The following is a 24,323-nucleotide window of genomic DNA, read 5'->3' as shown; positions in this document are numbered from 1 at the left end:
TCTGTAGACTCCCGCATTCTGACTGTACTTCCCGGCCTTTCCTCTCCGTTTCTGGCCAGCTGTGAGAGCAAACAGGGGTTTTGCGATGGAGGAGCAATTTGGTATGTAGTGTTGGTAATAAAATACCATCCCCAGGAACGACTTCACTCTGTGAACTGAAGGAGTGCAGCCATCATCTTCCATCAAGTCCCTCTTTGACATTTTGGTGATGACCTCGACCTTCTCTGGGTCAACAGCAACACCGTCACTGTCAACGATGTGTCCGAGAAACTTCACAGATCTCCGCAACAGATGGCATTTTTTTGGACTCAACTTTAGATTGTGCTCCCGTAGCCTCTGGAAAACAACCTCTAATCTGCTGAGGGCCTGCTGTTCATTGGGGGCAAATATCTTGGGGGCAAGAGATCATCTAGGTAGCACAAGAGACTGCTGAAGTTAAGATCGCCAAAGATACTCAGCATCATCCTCATGAAGGACGCTGGACAGTTGCAAAGCCCCTGTGGCATTCTGTTATACTCGTGCAGGCCTAATGGTGTTGTGAAGGCGGTATACTTTTTGTCCTCCTCATGCATGGGCAAGTTATAAAATCCAGACGTGAGGTCCATGGTGCTGAAGACAGCATTACCGCCAAGGGCAGCCAAGCAGTCCGATTGATGGGGCAAAGGATGAGCATCCCTGATAGTTCTTGCATTCAGCCATCGAAAGTCTGTGCATATCCGGAGGTCGCCATTTTTCTTCCAAACCATCACGAGTGGAGAAGCATATTCACTCATTGATTTCCGTATGATTTCCTGTTCCTCCATCTCGGTGAGAACTTGGCGCAGCTTTTGATAGTGGGCTGGCGACACTCTGCGATATGGAAGACGGAAGGGACGGTCGTCAGTGAGGCGGATCCTATGGGCAAAGCCCTTGGCTTCTCCACAGTCAAGATGATGCTTTGAAAATATATCCTGATATTTCTTCAGCAATGTCACAAGTTGGAGCTTGGTGGAGGGGCTCGCTTCACAATGATCAATGTCGACATTTCGTAGACCAGACTTCTGCAGTCTGTCTTTCAGGTCACCGTTGTCGTCCTGTTTCACATGAGTCACTCTAACAGAGCCAGCATCACTCTGACAGGAACCCTGGAACAGTGTGAGATCTTCAGCTGCAACACAAGTAGAGACGTCCGCAAGCTTGCTGTTCCTTTTCAGTGTGAGTGGTTTGTCTGAGATATTAGTGATTATCATGGGAGTCCAGCCATCTCCCCATAGCGGTGTTACCACTCTCCCCACCATAATGCCCAGAGGCACACACCTGGAGGTTGTAGGCTCCACCATAACTGTACTCCCAGGTGACTTGGGCATATTACTTGGCAGTCTTCCCCACAGCAGGTACTCTTGTTTGGGAAGGAGAGTCACCGCCTGAGTTAGCTTCACTGTCCCTACTTTTCCTGGGACATCTTCACCCCTCCATCTTGTGAGACTGGTCATCATTTCTAGAAACTGTTCGCCATCTGGAGACCCTTTTGTGTTGCTCGAGATAAGTGTCCAATAACTGTTCTCGTTTTTCAGCTGATGCAGTACCCGTTTCAACATGTTGGTGCCTACTATTATGTCGTCTTTCTGACCAGTGATCACCAGAACTGGGACCATGCACTTTACCCCATACAGACTTAGTTCCATGTCATACATGCACTTGGGGCGCACTTGTACTCCTCCACAGCCAACAAGGATGATATGCTGTGAGAGTTCTTGATGTGGGGTCAAGACGCTATCCGATAGTAGTCTCTGCTCTGCCTCTTCACTTATCGTGCAGGCCATTGAGCCTGTATCGAGGAGCCCTTGCAACTGAGCACAGCCATTAACTGTCACCGGTGCATGAAATAACTCACTGAACGTCTCAACTCTGTGAATATTCTGAACAATTACCGTGCAATTATCAGACATTGCTTTACAGACATTGACATACATCTCCTTCAATTCTTCACTTTCTTCAAGGGTTGAATCTTCAACGCTCACACATCCCCTTTCCGTATGTAAGCTATCTAGTTTAAACTGGCTCCACCTTGCTCAGAGTTAGGTGTTGTGTGCGCTAACTGTGGCTGAGCGTTAATTCTTGGCCGGCGCTGTTGGCATTCTCTCTTCCAGTGGCCGGGCTTGTAACAGCCCATACAGAGGTTCGCCTGTCTACAGTGTGCAGTAGTTGAATGTTCGGCAGACTGACAGACTTTACATCTACTCTGAACAATGGCTGCTGGCCCCTTGCTTGGTGGCACGACTGCTGTTGTGTGTGCCGTCTGCTCTAGCACACGGTTCAGCAAGCCAATGAGAGACTGCATGCAGATGCTCTCTGTCTGAGGAGAGGATGGAAGCCCCATTGCCTTTGGGTAACCAGTAAGGTCTGTTGGGTTTTCAGCAGCGACTGTCTCTGTGATTAATGCCTGAGCATGTGCACCAATGTTCTTTGGCCGATAAGATTTGGCTTGACACATTGTTCTAGCCTCTCTCTGATGTTCAACGAGCTGTTCCTGAATCTCATTTGCTGTCCACTTTTCAGCTGTTTTGCACTTTAGGACACTTGCAAGAGCGGGGTCGGGACAGTGTTTCACCAGCATCATTGTGACTTTGTGAGAGGGGTCCTCAATGTTTCGCCCCTGCCTTCTCAGACACTCATCTGCGACATCCACAGCCTTGTTCAAGCGTATCCAATAGTCCATGGGACTTTCTCCGGCCAGAGGAAGTGTGTTATAGAAATCTGCTAAAGGCATAGAGGAGTAGGTTAACTCACTGAAATGTTGTTTCAGAATATCAAAGACGAGCTTGGAGTTCTCAGCTGGCTGCAGCGATGGCATACTGCGCAGGGTAACTTTAACAATGTCTCTAGCCTTTCCCATTAGTCTTGACATTATCTCCTGGGAGTGCTCTTGCGGGTGTACACCCCTCTTATTCAGGTAAACGCTCATAATCTCTTCCCACTCATGCACTGTGTGTTTGTCTGTTCCATCACCCCTGAAGTACGGCGGCTCTTTGACATCTGTCTTCATGACTAACTTTACTCCTGTCATGTTCAAATCAGACTGTCCATATCCTAAGTTCAGGCTAGGCGTAGGAGTGGTTTGGTTATCTGCACTACCAACAGATCTCTGTAATTGGCTAGCAATGTTCTCTCCTATTTCATGAGCTAACTGTGTGATGAGACTCCCTAGGTCTGCAGAACTCACATGTGAACTAGACACTGGCTGACGTGGAGAATGTTCATCTGTTTGGGTGTGAGTGTATGAAAATGCAGGACGGCCCACTGAACTAACGCTGCTTGCAATGTCTGGATCATCTCTTAAGCTACGCATGTGTGGTGCGGGGGAATATTCATCAGTGCGTAAGCGTGTGGACGAGAGTACAGGTCTGCCTAGTATACCAGCACCCCTAACCGGCGTGCTCTCCACCCTACTCATAAACCTGCCCCTCCCCAGGCTTACCCCTGCAGCATCTCCAACACTAAATGGTGTCTGCGCATCCTTACCATCAGTCATAAAAAAAAAAAAATAGAAAGTTGTAATAGACTATGGTAATGATATGTGAATCACCAGAACATGTGAATATGAAAATTTTTTTTTTTAAAATGATAGAAGTAGCTGAGGTAAGCAATTAAGAGCTACAATTTACACATTAATGTTTGCCCTTATACTTGTCAACGTTCCGAAGAGGTTCCTACTCGTCACAGCAACCACCGGCGATCACCCTGGCGATGATCTGAAGCGAAGATATCTGGGTCACGGCACCAATGTAGCCGGCGCAGTCTGCTCGTTGCCGACTACTGCGTTGTGTTCCGGTGCACTGAAGACAATACACTGGTGTACTTGAAGGCACTTTATTGTGTACAACTCTCTCAATCTGTTCAACATCAAGGAGAGAAAATGTTCAAAACTCTACCCTCGACCAGAATCCGCCTCTCTCAGTCGAGTAGAATGCAGACTGAGTATAATCACATTCAAAAATCCAAGGAATAAAATACAACATAATTGGAAAATAAACATCGCATCTGGTGTATATCTTATGTATGTGTCATATTGCATGTTATCTCTGCCAAAAACTCTGAGCTTTTAGCCTTTACATTAATACTGTGCAACATGACATAAACCATCTTTTAAATAGGTAATACATACAGTAATATGCACGAAGCAACATGTAATCCTTCACATTTGAGCTTTTCAGTGCCATTAAACACTAATCAATACATGAAAACATTTTAAATGAACACATATTTTTAACCTGATATAGGGAATACATACCTGTTCAACATCAAGGAGAGAAAATGTTCAAAACTCTACCCTCGACCAGAATCCGCCTAACATAAAAAAAACAACTGAAACGTGGGCTTCAACACAAGAGGATAGAATGACGATTGCTAACTTACAGCTAAACAAAACACGAGGTTAGCTAAGTTAGCAATTTCTCAAACTCTCAAAAATAGCTACATTCACGACACAGCTTGATTAAATGTACGTACACTCATCATATGATATACATACAAGTTACTATGTGCACTGAAACGTTTTAGTTTTAACAGGTATATCAAGTTTATATCACGCCGAAGTGAACACATACCTCTCTCAGTCGAGTAGAATGCAGACTGAGAAAAGCATGAGACAACTCCGCATATAACCAAACCAACACTCTAGAGGGCGCACTTACACAACTAACTCTCCCAATATCTGTAAACTACACGAAATGCTGAACAATACAATATTTTGGTGAAATCAACTCACAAAATAAAATAAAAAATAGAAAATGAACGGTTGCAAAAATCTGTAATTCTTTGACCTGTTACATATGCACAGCAGGTTTTCATCAAGGATCTCTCTGTACTTTGCTCCGTTCATCTTTCCCTCGATCTTGACTAGTCTCCCATTCCCTGCCACTGAAAAACATCCCCACAGCATGATGCTGCCACCACCATGCTTCACGGTAAGGATGGTGCCAGCTTTCCTCCAGACGTGACACTTGGCATTGAGGCCAAAGAGTTAAATCTTGGATTCATCAGACCAGAGAATCTTGTTTCTCATGGTCGGAGAGTCGATTAGATGTCTTTTGGCAAACTCCAAGTGGGCTGTCATGTGCCTTTCACTCTACCATAAAGGCCTGATTGGTGGAGTGCTGCAGAGATGGTTATCTTTCTGGAAGGCTCTCCCATTTCTGTGGCATTGTGTTGCGTGACAAAAAGGCACACAGAGTGGCCTTTTATTGTCCCCAGCACAAAGTGCACCTGTGTAATGATCATGCTGTTTAAGCCACACCTGTCAGGTGGATGGATTATCTTGACAAAGGATCAAATGCTCACTAATAGGGACATAAACAAATTTGTGCACAACATTTGAGAGTAATTCGCTTTTTGTGCGAATGATACATTTCTGGAATCTTTTTTTCAGCTCATGAAACATGGGACCAGCACTTTACATGTTGCGTTTATATTTTTGTTCAGTGTAAATTGGATTGGAGTGTTTCTAAGGTGTTTTAGACATATTTTCAGATATGACCGTATGATGACACTGAAAAAACACAAATATATATGTGGCAAAGTGTATATTCGGGATTCGACTACAGTCAAGGTAAATGTTTGTTAGAATTTTGAGTGGAGCATCCATCCCTTCATCCATCCCCAGCTTCTATTTAGCTTGTGCAGTGGTGCCCCTTATAATGAAAAAATTAACTGGGGTCAGCTGTGATCATGTGAGGGTCTCTGAGTTGCTATGTATGTACAGCGGTTCTCCCGATTTTTGGAAACTGAGCTCAGATCAACTCTTAGCCAGGGTCTTAGCCTGAAGGTCTATGTACAGTGGTTCTCCTGGTGCTGTCTCAGGTCCAGTTTGCGCTGGAAGCCGTAGAGGCAGCGAGGGCAGCGGTTGGGCTGGTTGCTACTGTGCTGACGGCTGTGGGTGATGACGTTGGAGCTCTGGCTGAAGGCTTTACCACACTGAGGCACACATGGGGGGATAGCAGGGCAGAGGGGACATACTGTATTAAAGGGGAAGTTCACTCTTTTATAACAAGGTTAGCAGTTCCTCACCCTGAAAGTAGTCTATGGACCATATATATATATATATATATATATATATACAGTGGGGAGAACAAGTATTTGATACATTGCCGATTTTGCAGGTTTTCCTACTTACAAAGCATGTAGTGGTCTGTAATTTTTATCATAGGTACACTTCAACTGTGAGAGACGGAATCTAAAAAATCCAGAAAATCACATTGTATGATTTTTAAGTAATTAATTTGCATTTGCAAAATCCCTCCCAACGTGTTTTCTCTCTTTTTATTGGCTCAGTGTCATTAACCTTGCAAGGGGAGTGTGCTGGAGTATTCAAAACAAGGGTGGTAATAATTTTTACCATAATATATATATATATAAATTTCTTACTTGTTAAACAAAACCTCTTTAACTGAACAATTGTATTAGTTTAAAATAATACAATTTCCCCCAAAAAATTGCATTCAATATAGCTCAGTATTCTTTGCTAACCTTTTTCAAGAGTACCAATAATTATGGACCTGACTGTACAACATCTATCAACTATCAAACGTTGTACCTTTCAACTGCTGCTCCATATAATGTATACAAATAAATAGTAATAGCAACTTGGGTGGTAGAGGAAACACTAGGGTGGGATCAGCTCAGCGGTGGAGTTGAGGAGTGGGGTCCAGTTTTCGTTGAAGGAATGAATTTAGTCTTTGGTGGATGCTGTAATTTTTTCCATTGTGATGTGGTCTGTGAGAAGGTTAATCTGTTGACAATGTCACGGATCCCCCGGTACTGCTGCTCATTCCGTTCACCAGTTCCGGAGGTCTACGTCACTGGCTTTCTAGGCGTCACTGACATGGATCGTTACCACCAACCCCGGACTATCTTGTCTCATTACGCACACCTGGTTCCCATTCCCCCTGATTAGTATGTGTATATATGTGCCCTCTGTTCCCCATTGTCCTTGTCGATTATTGTCCCATGTCCGTTGGTCTCGAGAGTACCATGTATTGTGGTCTTGTTGTTTACGGGTCTCGTCCCGTGTATTGTGTTGAGGTTACACCTCGCTCTTTGTTTGGGTTACATCCCTTTTGTATATATAGACGTGTTTGTGTTGGGAGGCGTAAATAAAAACCCTAATATGTATTCCTGCGCTTGTCTTCAAATCATTATACAACATGACAGACAAACACAGTTGGTTTCTGTTTTTCTAGTTGAGTAATATTGTTTTCTTGGCGATATTTAAGGTGATTAAAATTGACTGATGATCTCCAAGAAGGCAGAGAGATGGGGAGAGTGGAATGCTGTGACCCAAAAGGGTGGATGAGTTTGTATGGTTTCTTTCCAGAATTGTAGGATGGGTGGACAGAGCCATGTGCTTGAAAGTAGTTGTCTGGTGTATTGTTCATTCATTATGATGCATTAATCTACTGTTTCTCAATCCTGGTCCTAGGGACACATTTCAGTTTTTACCCTAGCACTAACACACTTGATTCAACTAATCATCAAACCTTTAGTTGGGAAACACTGCATGCATCTAACATTCTAGTTCACATGGTTTTTAAATCCAGTGTAATGAGGAAATGTGCAGATTTTTTCTCTGCTATATATATTTGTGCTCCCTGTACGTGTCTTGCACCATCACCCTGTATGCTTGAAATAACATGACTACAACCTTAGAAATAAAACTTTGATTACAATCTTGTGTTGTTGACCTTTGTTAAAATTAGTATGAGTATGTAGGATATCTGGTGGCAACCCCAATCATGTAATGTAATCCCACACACACTCCTAACATCTTACAGAACACATTTTCTCAGTTTGGTAACATTTATTATTTGGTCAAAAACCTACAGTGATTATATTGCTGATTTCGACCATACACTCAGCACTTTTTCACATATCTGTGATTTATTCCGTTTATTTTGTAATCAATAATTTGTATGTAGTTTAATCTGTGTGTATTGTCACTTTCTACTTGGAAGCCAGTGAAATCGAGGTTCTGAGGAAGAGGGGTCTTCTTAAAGGTGTCTTCCAGGATAAGGATGGATTCGCCCTTGAGTTGACTCCCCTTGATGAGGTCACAGAGAGCCATCTTCTCTGCCTTGTAGTAGAGACCCACTCTGCCACCTGTTATGTTGGCTATGGTGATGCTGGGTGCGACAGTTTTTCTGGGAGTTTTTTGTTAACCTAAGGGAACGAGAGAGAGTCATTGGACAGTGCTGAAATAAATGTGGTTGTCAGTATTAGAAGTTTGCTGAGAACACTGCTATGAGCAACAATAAACAATTTTCTATTTGTATCTATATTTACGCTGGTGCTGGAACTGAGCTGTGAAATGTAATTACTTTATGCTTTGAAATGTCTAATATCAATGTGTGTTATATTCCCATGTTGAATGGCCACAAAACAATAAAATATGAATGTATTTATTATTCATTCATATATAGATTCCCTCCCACTGGATAGGGTTACATACCGGTATGACTGGGGTTATTGGTCTGGTTGCCAAAGGAAATATTGCCGCTCACAGCGCCTGATATGGTTTGGCCTGATATGGATTGGCCTGATATGTCTTGGCATGATATGTCTTGGCCTGATTTTGTAGGACATTTGGCAACAGGTTTTTCTTTATTGCAGGCATTTTGGCTGTTGGTATGTGAAGCACAATCCATTGCTGCAACGATAGAGAAAAGAGAGGGGGAGAGAAAAAGGATAATTAAGGGTTAAGTTGATTAAATTCAGTGGTGGAAAAATTACCCAATTGTCTTGAGTAAAAGTAAAGAAACCTTAATAGAAAATGACTCAAGTCAAAGTCATCCAGTAAAATACTACTTGAGTAAAAGTATTTGGTTTTAAATATCCTGAAATATCAAAAGTAAATGTAATTGCTCAAATATACGTATGTATCAAAAGTAAAATTCATTTCAAATTCCTCATATTAAGCAAACCAAATGGCACCATTTTGTTATTTTAATTTACAGATAGCCAGGGGCACACTCCAACACTCAGAAAACATTTACAAACGAAGCATGTGTGTTTATTGAGTCCGCCAGATCAGAGGGAGCAGGATGTTCTCTTGACAAGTGTATGAGTTTGACAATTTTCCTGTCCTGCTAAGCGTTCAAAATGTAGCTAGTACTTTTGGGTGTCAAGTAAAAGTTGTCAAAATAAATGAATAGTAAAGTACAGATACCCCAAAAAATGTCTTAAGTAGTACTTTAAAGTATTTTTACTTAAGTACTTTATACCACTGATTAAATTAAAGAATATTCCTCATCCAAACTGTCCACATAAAGCACAGATCTCGATAAGCAAAGTTTATCTCTGCAATTTATCATTATTTCTCACCATTGCACTAAGTGGCATTGCATGTATTTTGCGATGTCTTGGTCCTTATGCTAATTGTAAGTCTTTAAACGATTTGGCAGGGTTTATCACTTTGTGACTGTGGTAACTAGTGACGACCGTTAGAAAGCACTATTCGGTGTTTAAAATGAAAAGGCACCTGCAAAAAAAAATGGTTTATCTACTTTGTTGTGCTGTTACATTTGTATCTTTGTTTCATGTCCAATATGTTATATATAATTTGTGTTGTGTGCACCAAAGCTCTGCTTGTTAAGTAATATCGACCAATATCTTTCAACTCTGCCAAATGATCACTATTTGAGAGTAACTGTTCCAGCCATGAGACACACATCTGTTCAAGCTGCCAAATTGTATCTGGAGTTCAATATATTTTATTGTGTCGGAACCTAATACAGTTACTACATGATTCCATATGTGTTATTTCATCGTTTTGATGTCTTCCCTATTATTCTACAATGTAAAAAATGTAAAAAATTAAGAAAACCTAAAGCATGTATTTAAAATAATGTATTTACCTGTGTCTGTGTGTTCTTCCTCGGTGCAGTGGCGCGCTTGAAGGTTGTTGTAATCAGGTGTGCTAGTGCAGAGTGGAGAGATGTCTCTGCTTTTATAGGGTAGCGCTGACAGAGAGAGGAAGGGTGGGTGGGGAGTTCTCAGCCCAATCCATTCCAGGTAAATGTTGATGTTCCAGAGAACTGAAGAGGAGGACTCAGTTCCAGAGAAGCTACGTGGGTGTCACAAGAGCAATACATTTAGATATGTCAAGCACTAAAACTTATTTCATCTCAAAGGGACATATCTTTAACTACCCCCTGACAGGTAAATCACTGACAATCAAGGGAGTTTGATCACCTAAAATAATAAAACAATGTTATAATGAAAACATTTGCGACCATGTGAGAGTCTCTGAGTTGCTATCTTTGTGCAGCAGTTCTCTTGCTTATTAATACTGATCTCAGATCAGCTGGTAGCAGGGTCTTAGCCTGAAAGTCTATGTGGTTCTCCTGGTGCTGTCTCATGTTCAGTTTGCGTTGGAAGCCGAAGAGGCAGCGGGGTCAGTAGTAGGGTTGGTTGCCACTGTGCTGACGGCTGCGAGTGATGAGGTTGGAGCTCTGGCTGAAGGCTTTGCCACACACCTGGCACGCATGGGGCATCTTACCTGGGATAAGAGGGCAGAGGGGACATACTGTATTAAAGGGGAAGTTCACTATTTTTTACTAAGTTAAAGGGGCAGTGCAGTCAAAAATTGAATTTCAGCCTGTTTAGGTGGGATGGAGTTTTTGTCCCACAGTATGCCTGCACAATCTGATCTGATTATTCTGACCATTCATCTTTTATTTTCATGTGTCCTCCTACGTTGAAAAGCGGGGTAGGCTCTAGAGCAGTGGTGTGAAACTTATTTTGCCCCATGGGCAGCATTCGGTCTTCAACGAGGTCCGGAGGGCAGCCCTGAAAATGGGTTACATTTTAGTTTGGGGAATTTTCCATAATTCCTGACTGTCATTTTGGTGATTATTAGCAAGCTAGACACAATCAAGAAACTGTATGAATATACAGTGCATTCGGAAAGTATTCAGACAAGGACCCTTTTCCCAATTTTGTTACGTTACAGCCTTATTCTAAAATGGATTAAATTATTTTTCTTCCTCATCAATCTACACACAATACCCCACAATGACAAAGCGAAAACTGGTTTTTAGATATTTTTGCTAATGTATTACAAATAAAAAACAGAAGTATTCAGACCCTTTGCTATGAGACTCGTAATTAAGCTCAGGTGCATACTGTTTCCGTTGATCATCCTTGAGATGTTTCTACAGCTTGGTTGGAGATCACCTGTAGTACATTCAATTGATTGGACATGATTTGGAAAAGCACACACCAGTCTATATCTGTCTATATAAGGTCCCACAGTTGAGAGTGCAGAGCAAAAACCAAGCCATGAGGTCAAAGGAATTGTAAGTAGAGCTCCGAAACAGGATTGTGTCGAGCCACAGATCTGGGGAAGGGTACCAAAACATTTATGCAGCATTGAAGGTCCCCAAGAACACAGTGGCCTCCATCATTCTTAAATGGAAGAAGTTTGGAACCACCAAGACTCTTCCTCAGCCAAACTGAGCAATCGGGGGAGAAAGGCCTTGGTCAGGGAGGTGACCAAGAACCCGATGGTCACTCTGACAGACTTCTAGAGTTCCTCTTTGGAGGTGGGAGAACCTTCCAGAGGGACAATGATCTCTGCAGCGCTCCACCAATTAGGCCTTTATGGTAGAGTGGCCAGACGATGATTCATTTAAGATTACACAGAGTGTCCACTGTGTAGAATTTCCACGACAAGTGGCTTCGGGACAAAGTTGTAGTTCTAAAAAGGTTTTTTGCTTTAACATTATGGGGTATTGTGTGTACTTTCCGAAGACACTGTATATGGGTCATTTTAGCAATTAGGATTTGTTATCTTTAATGGTTCTGATAAATTAGACATTGTTGCGAACTGTTGGCATATAGGCCTTGATAAATGCACACATATTTGTTTATGGCCAGTAGTAGGGTTGGTTGCCACTGTGCTGAAGGCTGTGAGTGAAGAGGTTGGAGCTCTGGCTGAAGGCTTTGCCACACACCTGGCACGCATGGGGCTTCTCATCTGGGATAGAAAAACAGAGAGGACATACTGTATTAAAGGGGAAGTTCACTATTTTATAAGTTAAAGGGGCAGTGCAGTCAAAAATGTGATTTTCCTTCCACATTATATTGTCACACTATGTCAAAATAAAAATAACACTCTAAGATTGTGAAAATTAGGATAATGCCTTTTTAGTGTAGGAGCTTTCAGCCTGTTCAGGTGGGATGGAGTTTTTGTCCCACAGTATGACATCACAATCTGATCTGATTTTTCTGATCAATTTTGTATTTTTTTATTTTATTTCACCTTTATTTAACCAGGTAAGCCAGTTGAGAACATGTTCTCATTTACAACTGCGACCTGGCCAAGATAAAGCAAAGCAGTGCGATAAAAACAACAACACAGAGTTACATATGGGGTAAAACAAAACATAAAGTCAAAAATACAACAGAAAATATATATAGAGTGTGTGCAAATGTAGCAAGTTATGGAGGTAAGGCAATAAATAGGCTATAGTGCAAAATAATTACAATTAGTATTAACACTGGAATGATAGATGTGCAAGAGATTATGTGCAAATAGAGATACTGGGGTGCAAATTAGCAAAATAAATAGCAATATAGGGATGAGGTAGTTGGGTGGGCTAATTTCGGATGGGCTGTGTACAGGTGCAGTGATCGGTAAGGTGCTCTGACAACTGATGCTTAAAGTTAGTGAGGGAGATAAGAGTCTCCAGCTTCAGAGATTTTTGCAATTGCAATGATCAGTCATCTTCTATTTTAATATGTGTCCTCCTATGTTGAAGGTGTAAGCAGGGCAGGCTCTAGAGCAGTGGTGTCAAACTCATTATGCCCCAGGGGTAGCCTTCGGTCTTCAACGAGACATGGAGGGCCGCTCAGAAAATGGGTAAGATTGTAGTTTGGGGAATTTTCCATGATCCCTGACTGTCTAGATTTCATTTCGGTGATTATTAGCGAGCTAGACACAGTCAAGAAACTGTATGAATGTATATAGGTCCATTGTCATTTCTACACAGTTTTGATTTGTGTTTAGTCCTTTTAAAGTATATTGAGGCTCAGGGAAATAAATTAAACAAAATATTTGGAGTTATTGACATTTTCCAGGTATTTCCGCAGCGCTTAATGCCCTGCCAGGTTGACCCTCCGGCTGGACATTTTGACTGTGACCATGACAAAGACAAGATCTCTATTCCAATAGAATACATGTTGACTCACCTGTATGAATGAAGGTGTGTTTCTTCATGTCAGACTTCTGGTGAAATTAGTTTAGTAGGTGGGTGGATAGGGTTGATGAGCACTTAAACACTTCCCACACACACCTTACAGCCAAACGTACGCTCCTGAAACACGAGAACACATCATACTATATAGGCTACATATTTTGTGGAACATTTTATTTAGTGGGTTTTCACATTGATTTCAATCACAGTTTCATGTGAAGTTAAATAATATATTAATTTTTTACAAATACACCAAACAAAACAAACTAATATACAGTGTTGTGAAAAAGCATTTGCCCCCTTTCTGATTTTGTCTACTTTTGCATATTTTTTATACTGAATGTTATCTTTTTGATACTGAATGTTACCAGATCTTCAACCAAAACCTAATATTATACAAATGGAACCTGAGTTTACAAATAACAAAAAAAAAGGTACACTTATTTTATTTATTTTATTAACAAAGTTATGCAACACCCAATTCCCCTGTGTGAAAAAGTAATTGCCCCCTTACACTCAATGACTGGTTGCACTTTTATAGGGTAGCGCTGACAGAGAGAGTGAGGGTGGGTTGGGATCACCCTCAAACAATGTTCTACTTTTACCCCTATTGTAAGTTTTAAAAATAAACAAAACAAACATTTATCCTTATTGGAAGGCATTGTTTGCATTTTAGTCTACCCTAACAATGTTACTCTTAATATTTATTACCAATTTCTGTAGGATATTCACTTTCTGCTTCACACTCATTAAATGTCTATTATTTTGAGATGAATATGTAATGCGCTGAAATGATCAAATACGTCGGCCAATTCAGAACGGGAGAGAGGGAGCTTCCTTTTTTAAATGTAGCTGTCAACACTAGAGTTTCTTTCAGGGATCAACATTTATTATAACTGGGCTAGCACTGCATATAAGTCTACTGTTATTGGAGTGTTCTGTCCATGATGAGTCTGGCTCCTGAAACAGGATAGACTGGGAAACAGTGTCAGACCCTCACTCCTCCTGGGGGAGTGGTTCAATTTGCCTGCTTATTGATTGGTTTAATATCCAATCGTTTGGGATATCAACTAAAACTCCACCTGGGGTACAATACATTGTAGCAATAAGTTTAGTTAACAAGTCTCTACCTAACAAGTTACACAGTTGGGTGGGTGAATACAGAAAATCATTTTCAACATTAATAGGTCCTATGGAATAGGACATGGGTTTTGTTTCAAAATGTATTACCAGGGAACAGGAAATCCCATACGTGTTAGCACCTGTATCTACCAACATAGGAATTTCCTTCCCCTATATGTTTACCATAATATTTGGGGCAGATTGGTCTCCTTTTACCTGAGGGCATTGCTGTATCAAAGATGTTGTTTCCCCTGAGGGGCATCCCTATTGTGGCTGGTTACTATCAACCTTTGTACCTTTCAACTGCTGCTCCATATAATGTATACAAATAAATAGTAATAGCAACTTGGGTGGTAGAGGAAACACTAGGGTGGGATCAGTGGTAGCTGCAAGAAGTTGAGGTGTGGAGTCCAGTTTTCGTTGTAGGTTTGAATTTTGTCTTTGGTGGATGCTGTAATTTTTTCATTGTGATGTGGTCTGTGAGAAGGTTCACTCGTTGCCAAAATAGACTGTTCGTTTCTGTTTTTGTAGTTGAGTAATATTGTTTTCTTGGCAATATTTAAGGCGATTAAAATGGACTGATCTCCAAGAAGGCAGAAGGATGGGGAGAGTGGAATGCTGTGACCCAAAAGGGTGGATTAGTTTGTGTATGGTTTCTTTCCAGAATTGTAGGGTGGGTGGACAGAGTTTCTCAGTCCTGGTCCAAGGGACCCAAAGGGGTGCACATTTTTGTTTTTGTCCTAGCACTAACACACTTGATTCAACTCATCATCACTCATGTGTGTTGGAAAACACTGCATTTACAGTGCATTCGGAAAGTATTCAGACCCCTTGACTTTTTCCACATTTTGTTACATTACAGCCTTATTCTAAAATTGATTAAATAGTTTTTTCCCTCATCAATCTACACACAATATCCCATAATGACAAAGCAATTTTTTTGTTGTAATTGTTGCAAATGTATTACAACTAATAAACGGAAATATCAGATTTACATAAGTATTCAGACCCTTTACTCAGTACTTTGTTGAAACACCTTTGGCAGCAATTACAGTCTCGTATTCTTGGGTATGACGCTAGAAGCTTGGCACACCTGTATTTGGGGAGTTTCTCCCTTTCTTCTCTGCAGATCCTCTCAAGCTCTGTCAGGTTTGATGGGGAGCGTCGCTGCACAGCTATTTTCAGGTCTCTACAGAAATGTTTGATCGGGTTCAAATTCAGGCTCTGGCTGGGCCACTCAAGGACATTCAGAGACTTGTCCCAAAGCCACTCCTGCGTTGTCTTGGCTGTGTGCTTAGGGTCGTTGTACTGTTGGAAGGTGAACCTTTGCCCCAGTCTGAGGTCCTGAGCGCTCTGGAGCAGGTTTTCATCAAGGATCTCTCTGTACTTTGCTCCGTTCATCTTTCCCTCGATCTTGACTAGTCTCCCAGTCCCTGCCACTGAAAAACATCCCCACAGCATGATGCTGCCACCACCATGCTTCACGGTAAGGATGGTGCCAGCTTTCCTCCAGACGTGATGCTTGGCATTGAGGCCAAAGAGTTAAATCTTGGATTCATCAGACCAGAGAATCTTATTTCTCATGGTCGGAGAGTCGTTTAGATGTCTTTTGGCAAACTCCAAGTGGGCTGTCATGTGCCTTTCACTCTACCATAAAGGCCTGATTGGTGGAGTGCTGCAGAGATGGTTATCTTTCTGGAAGGCTCTCCCATTTCTGTGGCATTGTGTTGTGTGACAAAAAGGCACATTTTAGAGTGGCCTTTTATTGTCCCCAGCACAAAGTGCACCTGTGTAATGATCATGCTGTTCAAGCCACACATGTCAGGTGGATGGATTATCTTGACAAAGGATCAAATACTCACTAATAGGGACATAAACAAATTTGTGCACAAAATTTGAGAGTAATACGCTTTTTGTGCGAATGGTACATTTCTGGAATCTTTTTTTCAGCTCATGAAACATGGGACCAGCACTTTACATGTTGCGTTTATATTTTTGTTCAGTGTAAATTGGATTGGAGTGTTTCAGACATATTTTCAGATATGACCGTATGATGACACTGAAAAAACACAAATATATATGTAGGCAAAGTGTATATTCGGGATTCGACTACAGTCAAGGTAAATGTTTGATAGAATTTTGAGTGGAGCATCCATCCCTTCATCCATCCCCAGCTTCTTTTCAGCTTGTGCAGTGGTGCCCCTTATAATGAAAAAATTAACTGGGGTCAGCTGTGATCATGTGATGGTCTCTGAGTTGCTATGTATGTACAGCGGTTCTCCCGATTTTTGGAAACTGAGCTCAGATCAACTCTTAGCCAGGGTCGTAGCCTGAAGGTCTATGCACAGTGGTTCTCCTGGTGCTGTCTCAGGTCCAGTTTGCGCTGGAAGCCGTAGAGGCAGCGAGGGCAGCGGTTGGGCTGGTTGCTACTGTGCTGACGGCTGTGGGTGATGACGTTGGAGCTCTGGCTGAAGGCTTTGCCACACTGAGGCACACATGGGGGATAGCAGGGCAGAGGGGACATACTGTATTAAAGGGGAAGTTCACTCTTTTATAACAAGGTTAGCAGTTCCTCACCCTGAAAGTAGTCTATGGACCATATATATATATATATATATATATATATATATATACAGTGGGGAGAACAAGTATTTGATACATTGCCGATTTTGCAGGTTTTCCTACTTACAAAGCATGTAGTGGTCTGTAATTTTTATCATAGGTACACTTCAACTGTGAGAGACGGAATCTAAAACAAAAATCCAGAAAATCACATTGTATGATTTTTAAGTAATTAATTTGCATTTGCAAAATCCCTGTGTTTTCTCTCTTTTTATTGGCTCAGTGTCATTAACCTTGCAAGGGGAGTGTGCTGGAGTATTCAAAACAAGGGTGGCAATAATTTTTACCATAACATATATATATATATTTTTTTTTTCTTACTTGTTAAACAAAACCTCTTTAACTGAACAATTGTATTAGTTTAAAATAATACAATTTCCCCCAAAAAATTGCATTCAATATAGCTCAGTATTCTTTGCTAACCTTTTTCAAGAGTACCAATAATTATGGACCTGACTGTACAACATCTATCAACTATCAAACGTTGTACCTTTCAACTGCTGCTCCATATAATGTATACAAATAAATAGTAATAGCAACTTGGGTGGTAGAGGAAACACTAGGGTGGGATCAGCTCAGCGGTGGAGTTGAGGAGTGGGGTCCAGTTTTCGTTGAAGGAATGAATTTAGTCTTTGGTGGATGCTGTAATTTTTTCCATTGTGATGTGGTCTGTGAGAAGGTTAATCTGTTGACAATGTCACGGATCCCCCAGGTACTGCTGCTCATTCCGTTCACCAGTTCCGGAGGTCTACGTCACTGGCTTTCTAGGCGTCACTGACATGGATCGTTACCACCAACCCCGGACTATCTTGTCTCATTACGCACACCTGGTTCCCATTCCCCCTGATTAGTATGTGTATATATGTGCCCTCTGTTCCCCATTGTCCTTGTCGATTATTGTCCCATGTCCGTTGGTCTCGAGAGTACCATGTATTGTGGTCTTGTTGTTTACGGGTCTCGTCCCGTGTATTGTGTTGAGGTTACACCTCGCTCTTTGTTTGGGTTACATCGCTTTTGTATATATAGACGTGTTTGTGTTGGGAGGCGTAAATAAAAACCGTAATATGTATTCCTGCGCTTGTCTTCAAATCATTATACAACATGACAGACAAACACAGTTGGTTTCTGTTTTTCTAGTTGAGTAATATTGTTTTCTTGGCGATATTTAAGGTGATTAAAATTGACTGATGATCTCCAAGAAGGCAGAGAGATGGGGAGAGTGGAATGCTGTGACCCAAAAGGGTGGATTAGTTTGTATGGTTTCTTTCCAGAATTGTAGGGTTGGTGGACAGAGCCATGTGCTTGAAAGTAGTTGTCTGGTGTATTGTTCATTCATTATGATGCATTAATCTACTGTTTCTCAATCCTGGTCCTAGGGACCCAAACGGGTGCACATTTCAGTTTTTACCCTAGCACTAACACACTTGATTCAACTCATCATCAAACCTTTAGTTGGGAAACACTGCATGCATCTAACATTCTAGTTCACATGGTTTTTAAATCCAGTGTAATGAGGAAATGTGCAGATTTTTTCTCTCCTATATATATTTGTGCTCCCTGTACGTGTCTTGCACCATCACCCTGTATGCTTGAAATAACATGACTACAACCTTAGAAATAAAACTTTGATTACAATCTTGTGTTGTTGACCTTTGTTAAAATTAGTATGAGTATGTAGGATATCTGGTGGCAACCCCAATCATGTAATGTAATCCCACACACACTCCTAACATCTTACAGAACACATTTTCTCAGTTTGGTAACATTTATTATTTGGTCAAAAACCTACAGTGATTATATTGCTGATTTCGACCATACACTCAGCACTTTTTCACATATCTGTGATTTATTCCGTTTATTTGTAATCAATAATTTGTATGTAGTTTAATCTGTGTGTATTGTCACTTTCTACTTGGAAGCCAGTGAAATCGAGGTTCTGAGGAAGAGGGGTCTTCTTAAAGGTGTCTTCCAGGATAAGGATGGATTCGCCCTTGAGTTGACTCCCCTTGATGAGGTCACAGAGAGCCATCTTCTCTGCCTTGTAGTAGAGACCCACTCTGCCACCTGTTATGTTGGCTATGGTGATGCTGGGTGCGACAGTTTTTCTGGGAGTTTTTTGTTAACCTAAGGGAACGAGAGAGAGAGTCATTGGACAGTGCTGAAATAAATGTGGTTGTCAGTATTAGAAGTTTGCTGAGAACACTGCTATGAGCAACAATAAACAATTTTCTATTTGTATCTATATTTACGCTGGTGCTGGAACTGAGCTGTGAAATGTAATTACTTTATGCTTTGAAATGTCTAATATCAATGTGTGTTATATTCCCATGTTGAATGGCCACAAAACAATAAAATATGAATGTATTTATTATTCATTCATATATAGATTCCCTCCCACTGGATAGGGTTACTTACCGGTATGACTGGGTTTATTGGTCTGGTTGCCAAAGGAAATATTGCCGCTCACAGCGCCTGATATGGTTTGGCCTGATATGGTTTGGCCTGATATGGTTTGGCCTGATATGGTTTGGCCTGATATGTCTTGGCATGATATGTCTTGGCCTGGTTTTGTAGGACATTTGGCAACAGGTTTTTTTTTATTGCAGTCATTTTGGCTGTTGGTATGTGAAGCACAATCCATTGCTGCAACGATAGAGAAAAGAGAGGGGGAGAGAAAGAGGATAATTAAGGGTTAAGTTGATTAAATTCAGTGGTGGAAAAATTACCCAATTGTCTTGAGTAAAAGTAAAGAAACCTTAATAGAAAATGACTCAAGTCAAAGTCATCCAGTAAAATACTACTTGAGTAAAAGTATTTGGTTTTAAATATCCTGAAGTATCAAAAGTAAATGTAATTGCTCAAATATACGTATGTATCAAAAGTAAAATTCATTTCAAATTCCTCATATTAAGCAAACCAAATGGCACCATTTTGTTATTTTAATTTACAGATAGCCAGGGGCACACTCCAACACTCAGAAAACATTTACAAACGAAGCATGTGTGTTTATTGAGTCCGCCAGATCAGAGGGAGCAGGATGTTCTCTTGACAAGTGTATGAGTTTGACAATTTTCCTGTCCTGCTAAGCGTTCAAAATGTAGCTAGTACTTTTGGGTGTCAAGTAAAAGTTGTCAACATAAATAAATAGTAAAGTACAGATACCCCAAAAAATGTCTTAAGTAGTACTTTAAAGTATTTTTACTTAAGTACTTTATACCACTGATTAAATTAAAGAATATTCATCATCAAAACTGTCCACATAAAGCACAGATCTCGATAAGCAAAGTTTATCTCTGCAATTTATCATTATTTCTCACCATTGCACTAAGTGGCATTAGATGTATTTTGCGATGTCTTGGTCCTTATGCTAATTGTAAGTCTTTAAATTATTTGGTTGGGTTTATCACTTTGTGACTGTGGTAACGAGTGACAACCGTTAGAAAGCACTATTCGGTGTTTAAAATGAAAAGGCACCTGCAAAAAAAAATGGTTTATCTACTTTGTTGTGCTGTTACATTTGTATCTTTGTTTCATGTCCAATGTGTTATATATCATTTGTGTTGTGTGAACCAAAGCTCTGCTTGTTAAGTAATATCGACCAATATCTTTCAACTCGGCCAAATGATCACTATTTGAGAGTAACTGTTCCAGCCATGAGACACACATCTGTTCAAGCTGCCAAATTGTATCTGGAGTTCAATATATTTTATTGTGTCGGAACCTAATACATTTACTACATGATTCCATATGTGTTATTTCATCGTTTTGATGTCTTCCCTATTATTCTACAATGTAAAAAATGTAAAAAAATAAAGAAAACCTAAAGCATGTATTTAAAAGAATGTATTTACCTGTGTCTGTGTGTTCTTCCTCGGTGCAGTGGCGCGCTTGAAGGTTGTAGTAATCAGGTGTTGTAGTGCAGAGTGGAGAGATGTCTCTGCTTTTATAGGGTAGCGCTGACAGAGAGAGGAAGGATGGGTGGGGAGTTCTCAGCCCAATCCATTCCAGGTAAATGTTGATGTTCCAGAGAACTGAAGAGGAGGACTCAGTTCCAGAGAAGCTACGTGGGTGTCACAAGAGCAATATATTTAGATATGTCGAGCACTAAAACTTATTTCATCTCAAAGGGACATATCTTTAACTACCCCCTGACAGGTAAATCACTGACAATCAAGGGAGTTTGATCACCTAAAATAATAAAACAATGTTATAATGAAAAAATGTGCGACCATGTGAGAGTCTCTGAGTTGCTATCTATGTGCAGCAGTTCTCTTGCTTATTAAAAACTGATCTCAGATCAGCTGGTAGCAGGGTCTTAGCCTGAAAGTCTATGTGGTTCTCCTGGTGCTGTCTCATGTTCAGTTTGCGTTGGAAGCCGAAGAGGCAGCGGGGCCAGTAGTAGGGTTGGTTGCCACTGTGCTGAAGGCTGTGAGTGAAGAGGTTGGAGCTCTGGCTGAAGGCTTTGCCACACACCTGGCACGCATGGGGCATCTTACCTGGGATAAGAGGGCAGAGGGGACATACTGTATTAAAGGGGAAGTTCACTATTTTTTACTAAGTTAAAGGGGCAGTGCAGTCAAAAATGGAATTTCAGCCTGTTTAGGTGGGATGGAGTTTTGTCCCACAGTATGCCTGCACAATCTGATCTGATTATTCTGACCATTCATCTTTTATTTTCATGTGTCCTCCTACGTTGAAAAGCGGGGTAGGCTCTAGAGCAGTGGTGTGAAACTTATTTTGCCCCATGGGCAGCATTCGGTCTTCAACGAGGTCCGGAGGGCAGCACTGAAAATGGGTTACATTTTAGTTAGGGGAATTTTCCATAATTCCTGACTGTCATTTTGGTGAATATTAGCAAGCTAGACACAATCAAGAAACTGTATGAATATACAGTGCATTCGGAAAGTATTCAGACAAGGACCCTTTTCCCCATTTTGTTACGTTACAGCCTTATTCTAAAATGGATGAAATTATTTTTCTTCCTCATCAATCTACACACAATACCCCACAATGACAAAGCGAAAACAGGTTTTTAGATATTTTTGCTAATGTATTACAAATAAAAAACTGAAGTATTCAGACCCTTTGCTATGAGACTCGTAATTAAGCTCAGGTGCATACTGTTTCCGTTGATCATCCTTGAGATGTTTCTACAGCTTGGTTGGAGTCCACCTGTGGTACATTCAATTGATTGGACATGATTTGGAAAAGCACACACCAGTCTATATCTGTCTATATAAGGTCCCACAGTTGAGAGTGCAGAGCAAAAACCAAGCCATGAGGTCAAAGGAATTGTAAGTAGAGCTCCGAAACAGGATTGTGTCGAGCCACAGATCTGGGGAAGAGTACCAAAACATTTATGCAGCATTGAAGGTCCCCAAGAACACAGTGGCCTCCATCATTCCTAAATGGAAGAAGTTTGGAACCACCAAGACTCTTCCTCAGCCAAACTGAGCAATCGGGGGAGAAAGGCCTTGGTCAGGGAGGTGACCAAGAACCCGATGGTCACTCTGACAGACTTCTAGAGTTCCTCTTTGGAGGTGGGAGAACCTTCCAGAGGGACAACGATCTCTGCAGCACTCCACCAATTAGGCCTTTATGGTAGAGTGCCCAGACGATGATTCATTTAAGATTACACAGAGTGTCCACTGTGTAGAATTTCCACGACAAGTGGCTTCGGGACAAAGTTGTAGTTCTAAAAACGTTTTTTGCTTTAACATTATGGGGTATTGTGTTTACTTTCCGAAGACACTGTATATGGGTCATTTTAGCAATTAGGATTTGTTATCTTTAATGGTTCTGATAAATTAGACATTGTTGCGAACTGTTGGCATATAGGCCTTGATAAATGCACACATATTTGTTTATGGCCAGTAGTAGGGTTGGTTGCCACTGTGCTGAAGGCTGTGAGTGAAGAGGTTGGAGCTCTGGCTGAAGGTTTTGCCACACACCTGGCACGCATGGGGCTTCTCATCTGGGATAGAAAAACAGAGAGGACATACTGTATTAAAGGGGAAGTTCACTATTTTATAAGTTAAAGGGGCAGTGCAGTCAAAAATGTGATTTTCCTTCCACATTATATTGTCACACTATGTCAAAATAAAAATAACACTTTGAGATTGTGAAAATTAGGATAATGCCTTTTTAGTGTAGTAGCTATCAGCCTATTCAGGTGGGATGGAGTTTTTGTCCTACAGTATGACATCACAATCTGATCTGATTTTTCTGATCAATTTTTATTTTTTTTATTTTATTTCACCTTTATTTAACCAGGTAAGCCAGTTGAGAACAAGTTCTCATTTACAACTGCGACCTGGCCAAGATAAAGCAAAGCAGTGCGATAAAAACAACAACACAGAGTTACATATGGGGTAAAACAAAACATAAAGTCAAAAATACAACAGAAAATATATATAGAGTGTGTGCAAATGTAGCAAGTTATGGAGGTAAGGCAATAAATAGGCTATAGTGCAAAATAATTACAATTAGTATTAACACTGGAATGATAGATGTGCAAGAGATTATGTGCAAATAGAGATACTGGGGTGCAAATGAGCAAAATAAATAACAATATAGGGATGAGGTAGTTGGGTGGGCTAATTTCGGATGGGCTGTGTACAGGTGCAGTGATCGGTAAGGTGCTCTGACAACTGATGCTTAAAGTTAGTGAGGGAGATAAGAGTCTCCAGCTTCAGAGATTTTTGCAATTGCAATGATCAGTCATCTTCTATTTTAATATGTGTCCTCCTATGTTGAAGGTGTAAGCAGGGCAGGCTCTAGAGCAGTGGTGTCAAACTCATTATGCCCCAGGGGTAGCCTTCGGTCTTCAACGAGACATGGAGGGCCGCTCAGAAAATGGGTAAGATTGTAGTTTGGGGAATTTTCCATGATCCCTGACTGTCTAGATTTCATTTCGGTGATTATTAGCGAGCTAGACACAGTCAAGAAACTGTATGAATGTATATAGGTCCATTGTCATTTCTACACAGTTTTGATTTGTGTTTAGTCCTTTTAAAGTATATTGAGGCTCAGGGAAATAAATTAAACAAAATATTTGGAGTTATTGACATTTTCCAGGTATTTCCGCAGCGCTTAATGCCCTGCCAGGTTGACCCTCCGGCTGGACATTTTGACTGTGACCATGACAAAGACAAGATCTCTATTCCAATAGAATACATGTTGACTCACCTGTATGAATGAAGGTGTGTTTCTTCATGTCAGACTTCTGGTGAAATTAGTTTAGTAGGTGGGTGGATAGGGTTGATGAGCACTTAAACACTTCCCACACATCTTACAGTCAAACGTACGCTCCTGAAACACGAGAACACATCACACTATATAGGCTACATA

General features: G+C 40.9%; 2 long non-coding RNA genes across 2 annotated transcripts; both read right to left on the bottom strand.

Annotated features, from left to right (window-relative positions):
* Positions 1–7,933: 7,933 nt before the first annotated feature.
* LOC123481481 lies at positions 7,934–9,945 on the bottom strand. The gene is made up of 3 exons (XR_006657142.1): positions 9,888–9,945; positions 8,483–8,680; positions 7,934–8,193 (listed from the first exon to the last, which is right to left on the bottom strand). It is a non-coding gene; the product is annotated as an uncharacterized LOC123481481 (long non-coding RNA).
* An 8,781-nt stretch (positions 9,946–18,726) lies between these two features.
* Positions 18,727–20,898, bottom strand: LOC123481480. Its single transcript, XR_006657141.1, has 3 exons — positions 20,825–20,898; positions 19,389–19,616; positions 18,727–19,097 (listed from the first exon to the last, which is right to left on the bottom strand). It is a non-coding gene; the product is annotated as an uncharacterized LOC123481480 (long non-coding RNA).
* Positions 20,899–24,323: the final 3,425 nt, after the last annotated feature.

This window comes from Coregonus clupeaformis, chromosome 20, assembly GCF_020615455.1.
Source record: "Coregonus clupeaformis isolate EN_2021a chromosome 20, ASM2061545v1, whole genome shotgun sequence".
Taxonomy (NCBI): Eukaryota; Metazoa; Chordata; class Actinopteri; order Salmoniformes; family Salmonidae; genus Coregonus; species Coregonus clupeaformis.
Note: the sequence above shows the minus strand (reverse complement) of the source record. Positions and strands in the feature narration are given on the sequence as shown.